The 14,899-nt window shown below is 38.8% G+C and overlaps 1 long non-coding RNA gene across 2 annotated transcripts; it reads left to right on the top strand.

Annotated features, from left to right (window-relative positions):
• The first annotated feature begins 435 nt into the window (after nucleotides 1–435).
• On the top strand, nucleotides 436–14,683 carry LOC118616514. 2 transcript variants are annotated; one of them, XR_004956560.1, is made up of 4 exons: nucleotides 436–506; nucleotides 1,738–1,892; nucleotides 6,438–6,585; nucleotides 14,503–14,683. It is a non-coding gene; the product is annotated as an uncharacterized LOC118616514 (long non-coding RNA). The 2 variants fall into 2 exon arrangements; XR_004956559.1 differs by lacking the exon at nucleotides 14,503–14,683 and adding an exon at nucleotides 9,756–9,821.
• Nucleotides 14,684–14,899: the final 216 nt, after the last annotated feature.

The raw sequence follows: 14,899 nt of genomic DNA, 5'->3' as shown, positions 1-14,899 counted from the left end.
TCCTGTAAATGTCTAAAGTAATTGACTGGAATCTCCCTTCAGAAAGCATAAGGAGACCTCCCAATCTTGCCAGAGATTTGGGTTTGGTGGGGAAGCATTTAGACTTCATCATTTCTAGTTACCTTTGTGATGCCTGCTTCAGCTGAATTACTTCACCTCACAGATTATTTTATACTCCGGAGCATCCCACAGGGGCAAGATTTCTTTTATCTTGTTTTGCTTTGTTTCTTTTGTTTTTTTGTCTTGTTTTTGTCTATTTGGTTTGTTGAGATAAGCCAAATACCTAAAACACCTAGACTGCATGAAGCTTGAAGTGTAGATATTATTAGCAAGTCTGTAGGCTAAAATGGAGGAATAAGTTGGCAAGAAGTGCAGAGAGGACAGAGAAGAAATGAAAGAAGTCAACTTCAATTGTTTCATCATCACCTACAGTATTAACCTGTGGGCAGTGCCTACTGCTAAAAAAAGTGCAAGGGATGCTATCTACCTCTTGTGAAATACTTCAGGTAACTGTGAGCTGTTCGGTGTCACTAGTTAAAATGTGATTAATCCAGATAACGAAATCACAGGTGTTTTGCATTTCTCTGTAGTTTACAACTTAGATACACTTGGATCTAACACAAATAATGTGGAACATCTGGTCAGTTTAAGAAATTGGATTAGAGCCCTGGCTGGTTTGGCTCAGCGGTTAGAGCGTTGGCCTGGGGTCCAGAGAGACCCGGGTTCAGTTCCCGCTATGGGCATGTACCTCGGTTGCAGTGTGTCCCTGGCCCTGGTCTGTCGTGTGGGTGGCAGCCACTCGATGTGTCCCTTTCACGTCGATGTTTCTCTCTCTTCCTTCCACTCTACCTGAACAAAAAATGGAAAAATGTCCTCGGGTGAGGATAAAAAAAAAAAAAAAGAAGAAATTGGATTAGAAAATAGATTTTAACTATTTTCCTTTATTACTTCATTCCTAATTGAGACTTAGAATTACTCAAGATTGTATTTATTTATTTATTATTTATTTTTTATCCTCACCTGAGGACTTTGTTTTTTGTTCAGATAGAGTGGGAGGGAGAGAGAGGAAAAGAGACAGAGTGAGAAACATGAACATGAAGGGGACACATCGAGTGGCTGCCATCCGCACAACCCAACCAGGCCCGGGGACAAATTACAACCGAGCTACATGCCCTTAGTGGGAACTGAACCCGGGTCTCTCTGGACCGCAGGCCAACGCTCTAACCACTGAGCACCAGCCAGGGCTCAAGATTTTATTTATTGAAGGTTAACTGTATTTATTGTATGATCTTTCATTTGTTTTGAAAGACCCCTATAGCCCTGGCCAGGTAGCTCAGTTGGTTACAACAAATTGATGTCTCTCTCTCTCCCCACTGCCTCTCCTCTGGCTCTCTAAAGTCAAAAAATAAAATAAAATAAAATAAAATAAATCAGCCCTATCTTCCATGACAAAGAAACCTGAAGTCTGATACAAAACAGATGCAGAATATAGATTTTATTTCTTGATCCTTAGTCAAAGGTTTCTTTAAAAATATTGAAGGTATCACTCCTTTGTTCACAATAGCCTCCCCCCACCTATAACCCAAACTGATATTTACCTTTGAGAGCATATTTGATTCCTTTATTTATATATTCTTTTTCATCCTCTTTAGGGTCCTAAGGAAAACCTCACTGATGTAGAAAACCACTGCTGACTTGAGGCAGGTTTAATTGTGGTTGTCTTTCACCATGTTCTAGGCAGCTGGTCAACAAACCGCACACGCCAAACAAGGAAGCAAAACCAACTGAAGGGCTCTCAGTCAACTTTCCAATGTGCTAAAGCTGAAGGTTAACAGGGGAAAAAAACTCACAGGAATTCATTAACAAGGGATAGACAGCTTACTGGACATAAGGTATCTTATGTTTATATCTTCTGCGGAGATTAATATTTTTTGTGTGTGATCCTGTTTGTTTTATCTTGTGTTTTGGAGCCTTGTTCTCAGCTATGCATTTTAGAATAATTTGGAGAGCTTTTAAATATTAATGCCTGGGCCTCATACCCAAAGATACTTATTTAATTGGCCTGGGGGAGGGGGTCTGGACCACCCAGTATTTCCCTGGGTGAGTCTAAAGTGCATGCTAGGGATATAGGGTCTAGTTCAGGCTTCAGTAAGGGTTGTTAGAATATTTGAAGTATTTAAAGTATGTAGCATAAGGCATAAAGACAATGTAGGGAGTTGAAATATTTGTTTATGGTTTAACAAGAATTGTGAAGATTCTCAAATTATTTTGAGTTGCAGTGATTGTTATCTGAAAAAGAATAGCATTATATTATATTGAATTGCTTGTTGGAGAAAAACACTTATAATCGGATCAGCAAAATACTATAGCCATGGTCCAACTGCTTTAGCATTGAAATTTGCATTAGTGCATTTACATTGCTAAATATTCTCAGTTTCTTCAAAATTTTTTACTTTACTACAGTTAGGATTTTTGTTGTTTTATAATCCTAGACCTTTTCTAATTGTTCCACGTACATTTCAAAATCTAGAACTCAAAGTTAAATATAAAACTAATAGTGGCCAGGCCAATGCTGAGTTCAGAATCCGAGTGTACAAAGGCCTATGATAATGTGATGACAGAATTCAGAGTCAACGTGAGAGAAAATCCATTTATTGTTACTCTACAGCAAGCACCATGCTTGGTTCTGGAGAACCTGCCTCAATCTTCTGCTGGAAATGCCAATCAAAGTATTGGTGCCGGGGATAGAATCCAGGTAATCAGAACAGAACACGTCCTAACAAAGCATTCAGGAATATGCTGAAATCCAATAGGGAGCAAAGAATCTAAATCTGAGAGTCACCTCAACTGTTTGTACTCTCTCCCCATTCTCCATCAATTACTCCTAGTCAGGGTCCCTGCAGGAAAAAGACCCAAAGGGCTGAATTCAAGAGAGTTTAACTAAAGGACTATTTACACAGGTGACCACAGTTAAGGGATTCAGTGAGTCTTGTGAGGTGCCCTGAGACTAGCAAAAGGAGAGGACTGTATTACCTGAAACCAGAAAGAATTGTAACTATGAAGAGGAGCCACCCAAATGCTGTGGCCATAAGTAGAGGAGATAATTCTGTGACCTTTTTCTCCCTGCCTGCTACTGATGCCTCCTATTAGCAAAACCCAATGCAAAGACTGTATAGATGTCTCTAGAGTCAGCCACCCTCCAGGGCACAGAGCAGGGCAAAGACAGGTAGAAATGGTTTTGCAGTACAAATGGAGAATAACTAACATGATTACCAAGTTTTGCCTCTTTTACTTTGTAATTTTTAAAAATCTGTCCTCTTGCCTGGCCATTGTGGCTCAGTGGATTGAGCACTGTCCTATGGACTGAGAAGTCCCAGTTCCATTTCCGGTCAGGGCACATGCCCTGGTAGTGGACTCGATCCTCAGTAGGGGGCATGCAGGAGGCAGCTGATCGATGTTTCCATCTCTCTCTCTCAAAACTTAAAAATATATTTAAAAAATAATAATAAAATAAAATCTGTCCTCTCCTCTCAATGCTCATTGCTACTACTTGTGTTCATGTTCTCTTAATCTTTTAATTTATGTTACACTGGCCTTTTCATTATACAGCCTCCCTTTATGCATCTCTTAAATTCATCTTTCATCTTCCATGCTGTAGCTACAATGATCTAAAATGCAAATTTTCCATTCTGTGGCTCCCCAACACCTACAGTTTGTATTACAAACTTTTCCTTAATTACTTATATGGAGAATTTCTAAAATCTTAATTAAAGATGTTTGTATTTCCTTAGAAAAGGGGAAGCAAAAGTCATATTGAATGTGTAGGTTTATACACTGAGGTTGTTTGGTTTAGAATGTACTATTTGAGAAAATGAATTAAAGATCATTTGGGGTTTCTTAGTGGCTAAAAGTCCCAAGAATGTTTAGCTATAGTGTCCTCCCTAAGCAAAATAAAGTATTTGAGCCAATTAGAATTGACCCTTAGAAATAAATGAATTGATAAGGACACAGCCTCATCTTCTTTTGTAGCGCCCTTGGAGAAACTGAACCACCAAGGTATAGGCTTTCTTTTTGAATGGTGGAGATGAGAAAAAAATGACTTTAAAAGGACTAAGCCCTGATCACAGGCTAGGCTTGTTGGAATTGGCCTTTTACACCCTTTGCACTAAAGGATTCTGCTTAAGACCCACTTAAGGAGACACTAAAGCTCAGAGATTCTGAGATCAAATGCCGGAGCCAGGCTGTCTGGGTTTGCAGCCTAGCCACTTACCACCTAGGTATCTTGAACAAGTTAAGTTACTTAATTTCTGTACTTGAATTTCTTCATCCATAAAATGAGGATCACACAGCACCTATCTAAGTTTTATTGTAAGGATTAAATGGATTAATGCACTTGCAAAGCCTGGAACATATTGAGCTCTCAATAAGTATTACTTATTATTATTCCCGCTTTAGTGGTTCTCAGAAGAGCCAGGCTTCCACCCAAAAGGAGCCACCATCTTCTGCCAGTCACATAAGTCTTACACAATGCTTGGAAACAAGAAGTCCTTCCTTCTCTGCCTCCTGACATCTAATAAATAAACTGTTCCCCCCCACCCCCAAGGAAACTGACATCTGCCATGAGAACTGAGCAATTTGTGCTTACTTTGGTTTTCTCCCACAGTTGAATTAAAGAAAGAGCAAATAAATAGTGTTTTTCTTGAAGAAACAGATATTAAAAGATAGATCTTAAGTTGTGGCAACAAGCCCTCGGAAGGTTTTTTAACTTGATGGAAAGCAGGTGATCACAGTAGATTCCTATGACCTAGGTTTTGTGCACAGTGCTGATTGGATGTGAACCAAATCATAAAAAGACATGCAGAAATAGTAACTGAATGTCTCATGTTGTGATTTGTCTTCAGAGCAAAGTTAGCTTAAACTCTTCAGTCCTTATGCTTTCCAAGACAAAGATACCTTCTTTAACCTCTTTATTTGTATGATTTTGATAAGCACTCAACACCTTTAGGTAAGGGGAGTATTATGCAAATAATGGGATGAAAGTTAGCTGAGCTGCTCCTGTCAAAGTAGGTGTCAGGAACAAAGCCATGAAGGGCCGCTGGCCTTCTGTTCCCCTCCCCCACTCCACGAACTCTGAGGACCTTTGATGAGTCTGTTTTGAACCTACTGTCCTATAAGATTAAATCTTAGCTCCTAATTAAGTCCCAGCTACCTGATTTGGCTTCCACTTAACCTCTCTATCCTCCGTCTTCAACATTTTCTACTTCATACCTTCATGCACACCTTTGCTAAAGCAGTTCTTTCTCCCTGTATTTTCCATCTTTGTTTGCTCTGCTCACTCTTTATCATCCTTACTCAGTTCAAGACTCTCCTTCCAGAAAAGCTTCTCTGAATTGCTAGTTTAGGCAAAACACTCTTGAAATCAGATTTTTCCCATCCATAACTCCATTTTAGCATTTACCCTACTGTGTAAATGAAATGATCTGTGTGTCTTCTTGACTGGAAAGTGAGTTCTTGGGCCTCAGGAAGTATCCCTCGTTTGTTCTTTATCTCCAGCATTCAGAATAGCAAGTAGAATAAAAGAAGACATAGCCCTGGCAGGGTAGCTCAGTTGGTTAGAGCATCGCCCCAATACGTCAAGGTTGCAGGTTTGATCCCTGGTCATGGCATATATAAGAATCAACCAATGAATGCATAAATAAGTAGAACAACAAATTTCTCTCTCTCTCTCAATCAATAAAAGAAGTCATTAAATGTCTGATTAACTGATTACTAGTATAATCATACAGGTAGAGCTATACAACTGTCCTTCTGATAAAGAAAACTAAAGAAAGGTTAAAGATTTGTTTGATAACACATTATGTCCACTTCTTCCTGAAAACAAAAATATCGTAAAACAGAAAAATAACACCTCACAATAACATTTTTAATAAAAGCTGAAAGGAAATCAAATTATACATATTTGCATTTATTTGAAAATATTAACATTCAACAGGATTAAATACTGTCAACAGAAAGTTGTCCCTAAGGGCCATATTTATTAAGTATTGCTATTTATAATAGCAGTAATTGAGGAGGGCCTGATTCCAAGAGAAGGGCCCTGGAGCTGTGCTGTATGGTAACATGGATCGGTCAGAGGGTGGAAAAGCCCCAACAGAGAAGAATGTCTGGCATATTTCAGCAGAGAGCTGTTGGCTTTTTGTATGGAACTGTCCTACACATTGCATAATATATACCAACCCTCATCTCCACCCACCAAATGCCAATAAATCCCTGTCATTGTGACCACTGAAAATGTCTTGCACATTTCCAAATGCCCACTAGGGGTCTTGTCTCACCTCAGTGACCATATATCACATAGTACTTAGTAATAAACACACTTCCTGATGACTGGTAGAATACAGTTTGGAGAAAATAATTAATGTTTCTCTTCTTCACAGGCTTTTTAGTTTTCCTCCTCACCACTGGTCTTTCCCCGTCACTCACTGAATCAGTGGAATTCATTGCTCCAGCATGAGGCTGAACATAGCCAAGAACAAAGAAGACTCTAAAGTTTCTGAGTGGAATTTTAAAATTAAAGCTGAAAAAGTAGGTTTTTTATTATAAGGGCAGATTTCTTGAAAGGGGAAACATGATTTTTGTGTTTGTTTGTTTGTTTGTTTTTTGAGTTATAAATGAGTAAGAGCTTAGAGGACTCAGGGCCGAGCATTTATGTATGCTGTGAACTAAAGAGTTGGAAGGTATGAAATAATCTGCTAGAAGGAAACAAAAGGAAGAGAACCTGAAGACATGTTACCAGAATTCAGATGCTGGCCAGTGCCTAAGAAGGCACTGTACCCTCTGTCCACTCTCCTCTGTCAGTTGAGAGGACAAGATGTTCCCTGGGGCAAGACAGGAAGGACTTCAGAGCCCAGAGGGTCTACCCCTGGCTTCCAGCAGGCCTCAGTAAGGCCCCTGCTCACCACACAGCTGCTGCAGAGTGACAGACATCCCCATCCCCACCCGCCTGCCAGGATACTGAGCATCCAACAGTTTCAGAGCCCCCCCCCCCCCAAAGCCTCGAGAAACACAGAAGTGGTTGAGTGGGACGACAGACGGGAGGGGCCTTGTGATCAGGGTGACGCTAGCAGAGAGAGGTGCAGACCTGGGGCAGCAAGGGAAAGGAGCTGAAGCCAGGCTCGGAGGAATTGCCCATCTCAGCAGATCCTGGGCCTGTTGCCTCAGAAGTCAGTACAACATGTAAATCCCCAGAAAAGGGAAGGAAAAGAGAGAGGGGCAAAACTCTGGATTGACTGAGGTTAAATCTGTACATTGACTGAAGTTAAATCTGTGCACACTTCACAATGTGTATGTGGAAGGTCAAGTTTTAAGCTTCTACATGGAAGTGCAGTAATAAGGATATAAAAAGCCCAGAAAATTCCCCCTAAATGAGTTAATGAATATTTACCCCCTCTTTAGGGAAGCCCTTTAACTTTGTGGGAGGAATCTAGGCGCCAAATGTCAGCTATTCAGTTGGTTCAGAGTTAATTATTTGTGTGGCTCTGATGGCTATGTGTTGACAAACAAGGGCTCCTTTTACTTATCTGTGATTGTAGCTCCCAATTACAGAGAGGCTGAAGACCTGTTGTCAATGGATGAGATACTTCAGTTGGAATCTGTCCATTTTTTAATCAATGATATAGTTACTCTCTATTTTATGTAAAGTGTAGCATTAAAAAATTAACTGTCACTAAAAAAACAAGTGCTTAGACCTTAGGTTAACTTACTTTAAAAATCCTTCAAACATTACAATTCCTAAATTGAGAACCATAGTGAAAAATCAGAAAAAGAAATTTCACCTTAAATTTGACTAAGTATCTAGGAGCAAATGATGTTCTCTTTGTTCACACTTCTGCACAGGTTTTTAACTTAGGTGTCATTTAATATTCAGATTTTAAGTCTGATAGACATACCTGGTGTATTCCTATCTTATTGCACACACTCACCCCATGGAAGGCTCGAGTTAGTTGATTTTCTTGTTCTGATACTGGTAAGAAGCTCACGTTGTACATCAGTAATTTCTTCTACCTTTCTCTCTCTACAGAATGCAAGGAATTTTAGTTTGTTTCCAAAATGCCAAAATAGTCTGAATAAAAAACAAAATCTTAAGCTCTCATAAGCACATAATAAGATGTTCCCATCTTTCATGGGGACGGGTTGTTGGTAAATTCTGTTTTATGTTCCAAAGGATCACAGGGCAGTATTCTAAAACACCTCTAGTTTTGCAGGAAAGTCCTGTAAAATTGCATCTCATATTAAATATGTGGGTTTTTAAAGGCAGCCTCCTTGTTTTATGTTGAAACCAAGTGATAAGACAATGTGCTGAAGTCAGTCTGTTTTATTACATACCTGACACCTTTTCTGGTTGAATTTTATTACTTGATTATGTGCATTTAGCTTTTAGGTCATTTCTGAGAGCCTCATAGTTCATTCTGCTGCTAAGGAGCTTTGCATTCTGCTTTTTATTTGTTTCTTTGTTTTACTTTTCAGTGAAAATGAGTTGGTAGCTTGAATGATATCTATGTTCTAGATATGTAAAGAATAGAGAGAGAGGACTCCTTGAACTTCTTCATTGTATTAATGTGTTCTGTAGGTAAAGACTGCTGGGGCCCAAATAGAACAAAGACCGTTGTGAATGCAGAATTTCTTTTCTCTTTCTGATCACTTCATTCTACAAGTAACAAACAAAGGAAACATAAAGTTCTAAGAACTAACTATTAAACTCACCATTGAAAAACCAAGAGAAACCTGAGCTGAAAACTGGATATTAGACCTTGAGTGTGCCAAGCAACTTATTTCTTGCACTTGTAACTACTCTTTCAAATAGGTTAAAAACTGATAAGAAGCTCTTGGGAAACTGTTATCAGCCATTGCAAAAATAGCTTAACCCATCCTAATCTGGCCAAGACTTAAAAGGCCGAAATTCCTAAAAGCATTAGGGGATTTTTTTTTTTTTTTCTTTTCTATTTGCTAAGCATGCTGTATATGAACTGTTTTTATTACATCATTTTTCTGTTCATGTAATGTACTCTGAGTACATTTGCAGCCTACAAAAGAGATGGTTGCTTAAGCTGACACTGTGGAACATTGCAGGAAGTGTTGATTAGAATTTGCACATTTGTGTTTCCTCAAAAAATTAAAAATTGAACTGCCATTTGACCTAGTGATCCCACTTATAGGAATATATCCTAAGAAGCCTGAAACACCAATCAGAAAGAATATATGTACCCTCATGTTCATAGCAGCACTGTTCATAATTGCTAAGATCTGGAAACAACCCAGGTGTCCATCAGTAGATGAGTGGATAAAAAAGCTGTGGTACATATACACAATGGAGTACTATGGAGCTGTAAGAAAAAAAGATCTCTTATCCTTAGAGACGGCATGGAGGGACATGGAGAGTATTATGTTAAGTGAAATAAGCCAGTCAGAGAAAGACAAATACCACATGATCTCACTTATTTGTGAAATATAATGAACAAAATAGATCCAGAGACAGAAGTAGGGTTCAGACTGACAAAGTTCAGAGGAGGGGTGAGGGGGAGGGAAGAGATAAGCCGAAGAACTTGTGCATACAAGCATAACCAATGGACAGAGACAACAGTGCAGGGGGACAGGGCAGGTGGGACTGGGAGGAGGGTGTCAATGGGGAAAAAAGAAGAAACATCTATAACAAAATTAAATCTAAAAAAAGAAAAAATTTGCACATTTGCTCGGAGGGTGTGAATTCCAAGCAGGTTTACGAAGGAAACGGCGGCGCTTCCGCCTGGCCCCTGTGTGTGCTTCCTGTGTGAGGACTGCTGTCAGGATTTTGGTGTGTATCCTTTCCATCTTTTCCTCTCTTCATGTACATTTTTTAATTTGAAAAGTTAATCTCATAGCATACGTACTATTTTCATAATTTTTTTCATTAACAGTGCATTATTAATTTTTAAAATATGTTTAATCATGTCAGATAATCCATCATCTAGCCATAACATAATTTATTAAACTAGTGTTCTGTTGTTAGACACTTAGGCCATTTCCAGTTTTTATCTATTGTAAATATTGTTGTGACTAGCATTCTTGAACTTAAATCTTTGGGCACATCTTAATTATTTCCTATAAGTAAATTCCCAAAAGTAACATTATTGGGTCAAAAGGCAAATATTTTTAAATGATCACATGTAATTTGCCACCCTAAAATAACCATTGGCAACAATTTGATGCCTATTATTAGTCTTTTTAAAAAATTAATATGTATGTGCATAATTAATTTATGTTAAATTTATATGGGGAATTATTGAAGGAGTTTTAACAGAGGAATGATATGATCTGATTTTCATTTTGTTTTTCTTTTTCTTTTTTATTGATTTTAGAGAGAGAGGAAAGGAGATGGAGAGAGATAGAGACATCAATGAGAGAGAACATCGATTGGCCGCCTCCTGCATGCCCCCCACTGGGGATCGGGCCTACAACCGGCATGTGCCCTGACTCGGAATCAATCCGGCGACCTTTTGGTGCATGGGTCGATGGTCAACCACTGAGCCACACTGGCCGGGCGATCTGATTTTTATTTTAGAAGGACCACTGTGGCTGCCCTGTTGAAAATGAGATCATTGAGGAGCCAGGGGAGACGCAGGGGTGTAGTTGGGAGTCACTGCAGTTCTCCAGGAGAGAGATAGAGTGGCTTACAGCAGAGGGCAGCAGTGGAGGCAGTGAGTGATGGTCAGATGCTGGATATATTTTTACAGGAAGACTGACTAAAGGTGGAGTGTGAGGGAAAGGAAAGAATGCAGATTAACTCCAAGTTTCAGAGACCTGAGCAGTTGGAAGGATGGTATTGACATCAAGTGACAGGGGAAAGGCTATAGGTGGAGCAGGTCTGGGAGAGGGAAGAACCAGGAGTTTAATTTGGAGAAAGTGAGTGTGAGATGTTTATTAGATGTCCAACTGGAGATGTCCAGTAGGCTGTTGAATATGAGTCTGGAGTACTGGAAAGAGAAGACCTTGGAAATATAAATTTGAGAATCATTGTCATATAGGTCATATGTAAAGCCAGAAGACGAGGTACGATTACCAAGGGAGTTGGTACCAAGAGAAGAGGGAGCAAACCATGGGGAAGGAGATCATTCCAACATGAAGAGCACTTACTATACACCAGGCACTGTTCTATGTGCTCTCCATAGATTATATAGGTTGACTCATTTAATCTCCATATCAGCTCCATGAAGGGATACTGTTATTATCCCCATTTTACAAAGGAGGAATCTGAGGCACAGATACGGTCACTAAATCAATAACTATTCCATGATACGAATTGACGAAGTGAGTTTTAACTCCCTTTTTGAATAATGCCAACTGGTTTTGAAATAAACCATGTAAACTTTTTCTGTACAAGTTTATCCATTATGCCCCCCAAATCTTAGTAGTTATACATTCCAGTTACACTTTAAAGACTCGGCATGAGTCATCTGTTCAAAGGTGCTTTTCTTTCCAGCTCACAGCACATTCCAGGACAGAATACTGAGAAGAGACAAAAAAAAAAAAAAGCTTATGTTCAAATAAGAGAAAGGTAGAGCCATTTTTCGTGTTCAATATTTCTTAAAGGCATTGTCTTTATTTGCTTTTACCTGTCTCCTCCTCAAGAACCATGCACTCTGTGGATGAAAAGAGATGGACAGAGGTGGAACTGGATGCAGATTCCTGAGCAGGCCTGCAGTGAAGTAGTGGCCATGACCTAAGGCAGGAGCTTGGAGGAGACGATGGGGTGGGCTCCAGCCAAGGAGAGCATTTGATAGCTAAAACTCTTCCACTCGGCTTGAAATGCAGACAGGGCATCTTCAGTGTGATGTGGGTGGGAGGTAGAACATACCCTTTTTGTTTGTTGTCAGCTTTCTTGAGTTATATCTGATCTGATGTACAGTAAACTGTATATATAGGGTGTCTCCAAAAAATATATACACAAAAATGTATAAATATAAAGCCAGTGTTTATTAAAATATGTTTTATTTTCAAAATGTAATAGGATCTACAGATACCCTGTATACATTGTTTTGGGACACCCTGTATTTGGAAAAAAAAAAAAAAAAAGAACCATGTATTCTCTAGTTATAATTAAGAGTAGGAAGGGCAAGTTCATAAAGGGAAATTATCATTACTCCTGCCACCTTACCATATAATGTATTCAAAATATCTCAAAGGGACAGATTCTAAGACTACACCTTGCCCTTAACAGAAATAAACATAAGGCAGGGAAAATCAGAAACACCATGGTGTGGGTTAATCATTACAGAAGGCTTCCAGAAAAAAAATATTTTAAATTGTACCCTCAGTACCCTGGAGATTGTTGCATCTTGGGACAAAGATCCGGGTGAATGAACTTACTGTATGCTTTTGTACTTTCTCTTCCTTGGGAAAAAGGTTATTGTGAAAGGGGAGGTGGGTAGGAGAACTTGCAAAATGTTTTTTTTCAGACAGATCCCTTTTAAGAAAAAAGACAAATGGAAGTTGAGGATCTGGAAATAAAATTTTCCCTGCCCACAGTGTTCCTTGGAAAGTCTTCACATACTTTTGAGGGTTCCTCTAACTCGAGTTGTAGGCTATTGTATTAAATAATTTCAATAGGGAGGAAAGAGAGAGAGAGAGAGATCTTAAAAACCAAGAGTGACTGCAGAGGCATTTCTCTGCTGAGCCCAAAATATCAGACCATGGATACGTGCATGCATTTACTTCCATTCCAGAGAGCAGCGTGACCCCTGAGTAACAATATGGGAAAAGCAGAATCCAGAATGAGCTTAGGGATGTGAAAAGCAGTATGAAACCAAAAAGGATCCTTTTAAGGATATGTTCATAGCAAGAGCAAGAACATGAAGACTCTGGGGAAAGATGATGTAATATTAAAAAGATAACAGAGAAAGCAGAACTATCCAAATTCTCTTTTTCTCCATTATTCTTTCAATAACTACCTTAAAATGGAAAGGGTAAAAGACTAAAGGTTAAAGACTAAATGCAAAGAAGATAAGAAATAATTTAGTTAATTTAATGAGTTTATTTTTATGCCCAGATAAATTGTAATCTGAGATATTTAGAGCTTATAATATTAACCATGCAGTGATAGTTAATCTTAGAAAATAATTTTATGAACAGAAAGCATAAATTAAGTATCAATGTTATCACATCAACCTTATATCTAGGAACGTATTACTCAACTTAAGACCTAGGCTTTGTATCTTTTTTTTATTTACCATTACAGTTGGCCCTTTGAATAACATGAGTTTGAACTGTGCAGATTTTTGTAATACCTGTACTGTTTTCAATCTGTAGTTGGAGTTTGCGGATGTGCAGGACCACTGTATGCACTGACCTGCAATGTTTTATAAAGGGTACATGAGCATCCTCAGATTTTGGCATCCACAGGGGCTGGGGGGGGGGGGTGTTGTCCTGGAGTCAATTCCCCTCAGATATCAGTAGGACAACTGTAATACTTAAGTTTTGGGGGAGTCAAAAGTTATTCAGGGATTTTTGACTGCACGGAATGTCAGTGCCCCTCCCTCCTCCTCCACCCCATGTTGTTGAAGAGTCAACTGTATATTAGAGCTGTTCTCCAATATTTCTCACTAAATATTATGTATAATAATTTTAAATAGCTACATAGTGCTCAATTAAATAAATATACCCTAAATTTCTTAATTCACCAGGGTCCTGTTTACACTGTTTTACGTTTTTAGCTTTTAGAGACCATACTGGAACCCTGGCCAGTGTGGCTTAGTTGGTTGAACATCGTCCTGTGCACCAAGAAGTCACCAGTTCGATTCCTGGTAAGGGCACCAAAAAAGAAAAAAAAAATCGTGTAGGAATATGATCATTTTACATAAAACTTTGTAAATTCTTTTTTAAATTTTAGGTTAGATTCCCAGAAGAGGAATAAATGAATCAAAGGCTTCATATTTCAAAGGCCTTTTAATATGTATCACCAAAATTACCCTCAGAAACAAGGTGATTATATTTTCAACCACAATAAATGAGTGCCTATTTTTCCAACCCTCATTATTATTGGACGATTTTGATAGAAAAACTTTTCTTTGGTGATTTTTTTATTGTAATAAAATAGATATAACATACAATTTACCATTTTAATCTTTTTAAGTGTATAATTCAGTAGCATTAAATACATTCACAATGTTGAGCAACCATCATCCCTATTTCTAGAACTTTTTCATCATCCCAAACAGAAACTCTCTACCCATTAAACAAAGCAAAACTAAGAAATAATTTTTAGAAACATTGCTGTATGATATTTAATTCCATCAGCAATACTCTGCCCTCCTCCCAAGACTTTGGAATTCTTCTGTATTAGTCAGACTAGGACAGGCTGTACTGTGGTAACAAACACCTCCAGAACCTCTTGTCTTACACAACAAGTGCTTGTTTCTCATTCAACTTACATATTCTGTGCCGGTCAGTGAGTGTATCTCCTTCTCACAGTCTCTGAGAGGTCCAGGCTAATGGAGGCCAGATCGTTTCATCGCTTTCCCGCTTGAAACATAAGGAGTTCGTGGTGACGAAGGAGGGCAAGAAAGTGCCGTCGAGCCTCGCACCAGCAATCAAACGCTTCACCAGGAGGAGACGCGTGTCCCTTCCACGTAGCCAGGAGAACCTGCTGAGAACTGATAACAGGAAATACAGCAGAGGGTGGCAAGTATATTCCTCCCATGTTGCCGAAAAGAGAGAAGCACTGGAAATTTCTGCATCTTCATTCATATACTTACTGATACACAACAGCTTCGTTTTACTATTGGCAAAGTATTTTTTACTAATAACGGACCTCATGCATTAATGTTTCACTTTATAGAGTGCCACAAGAAATCTTGGAATAAGAAGT

The sequence above is a fragment of the Molossus molossus genome, unplaced genomic scaffold (assembly GCF_014108415.1).
Source record: "Molossus molossus isolate mMolMol1 unplaced genomic scaffold, mMolMol1.p scaffold_m16_p_4, whole genome shotgun sequence".
NCBI classification, from domain to species: domain Eukaryota; kingdom Metazoa; phylum Chordata; class Mammalia; order Chiroptera; family Molossidae; genus Molossus; species Molossus molossus.
This window is presented reverse-complemented; position numbering and strand designations above follow the sequence as displayed.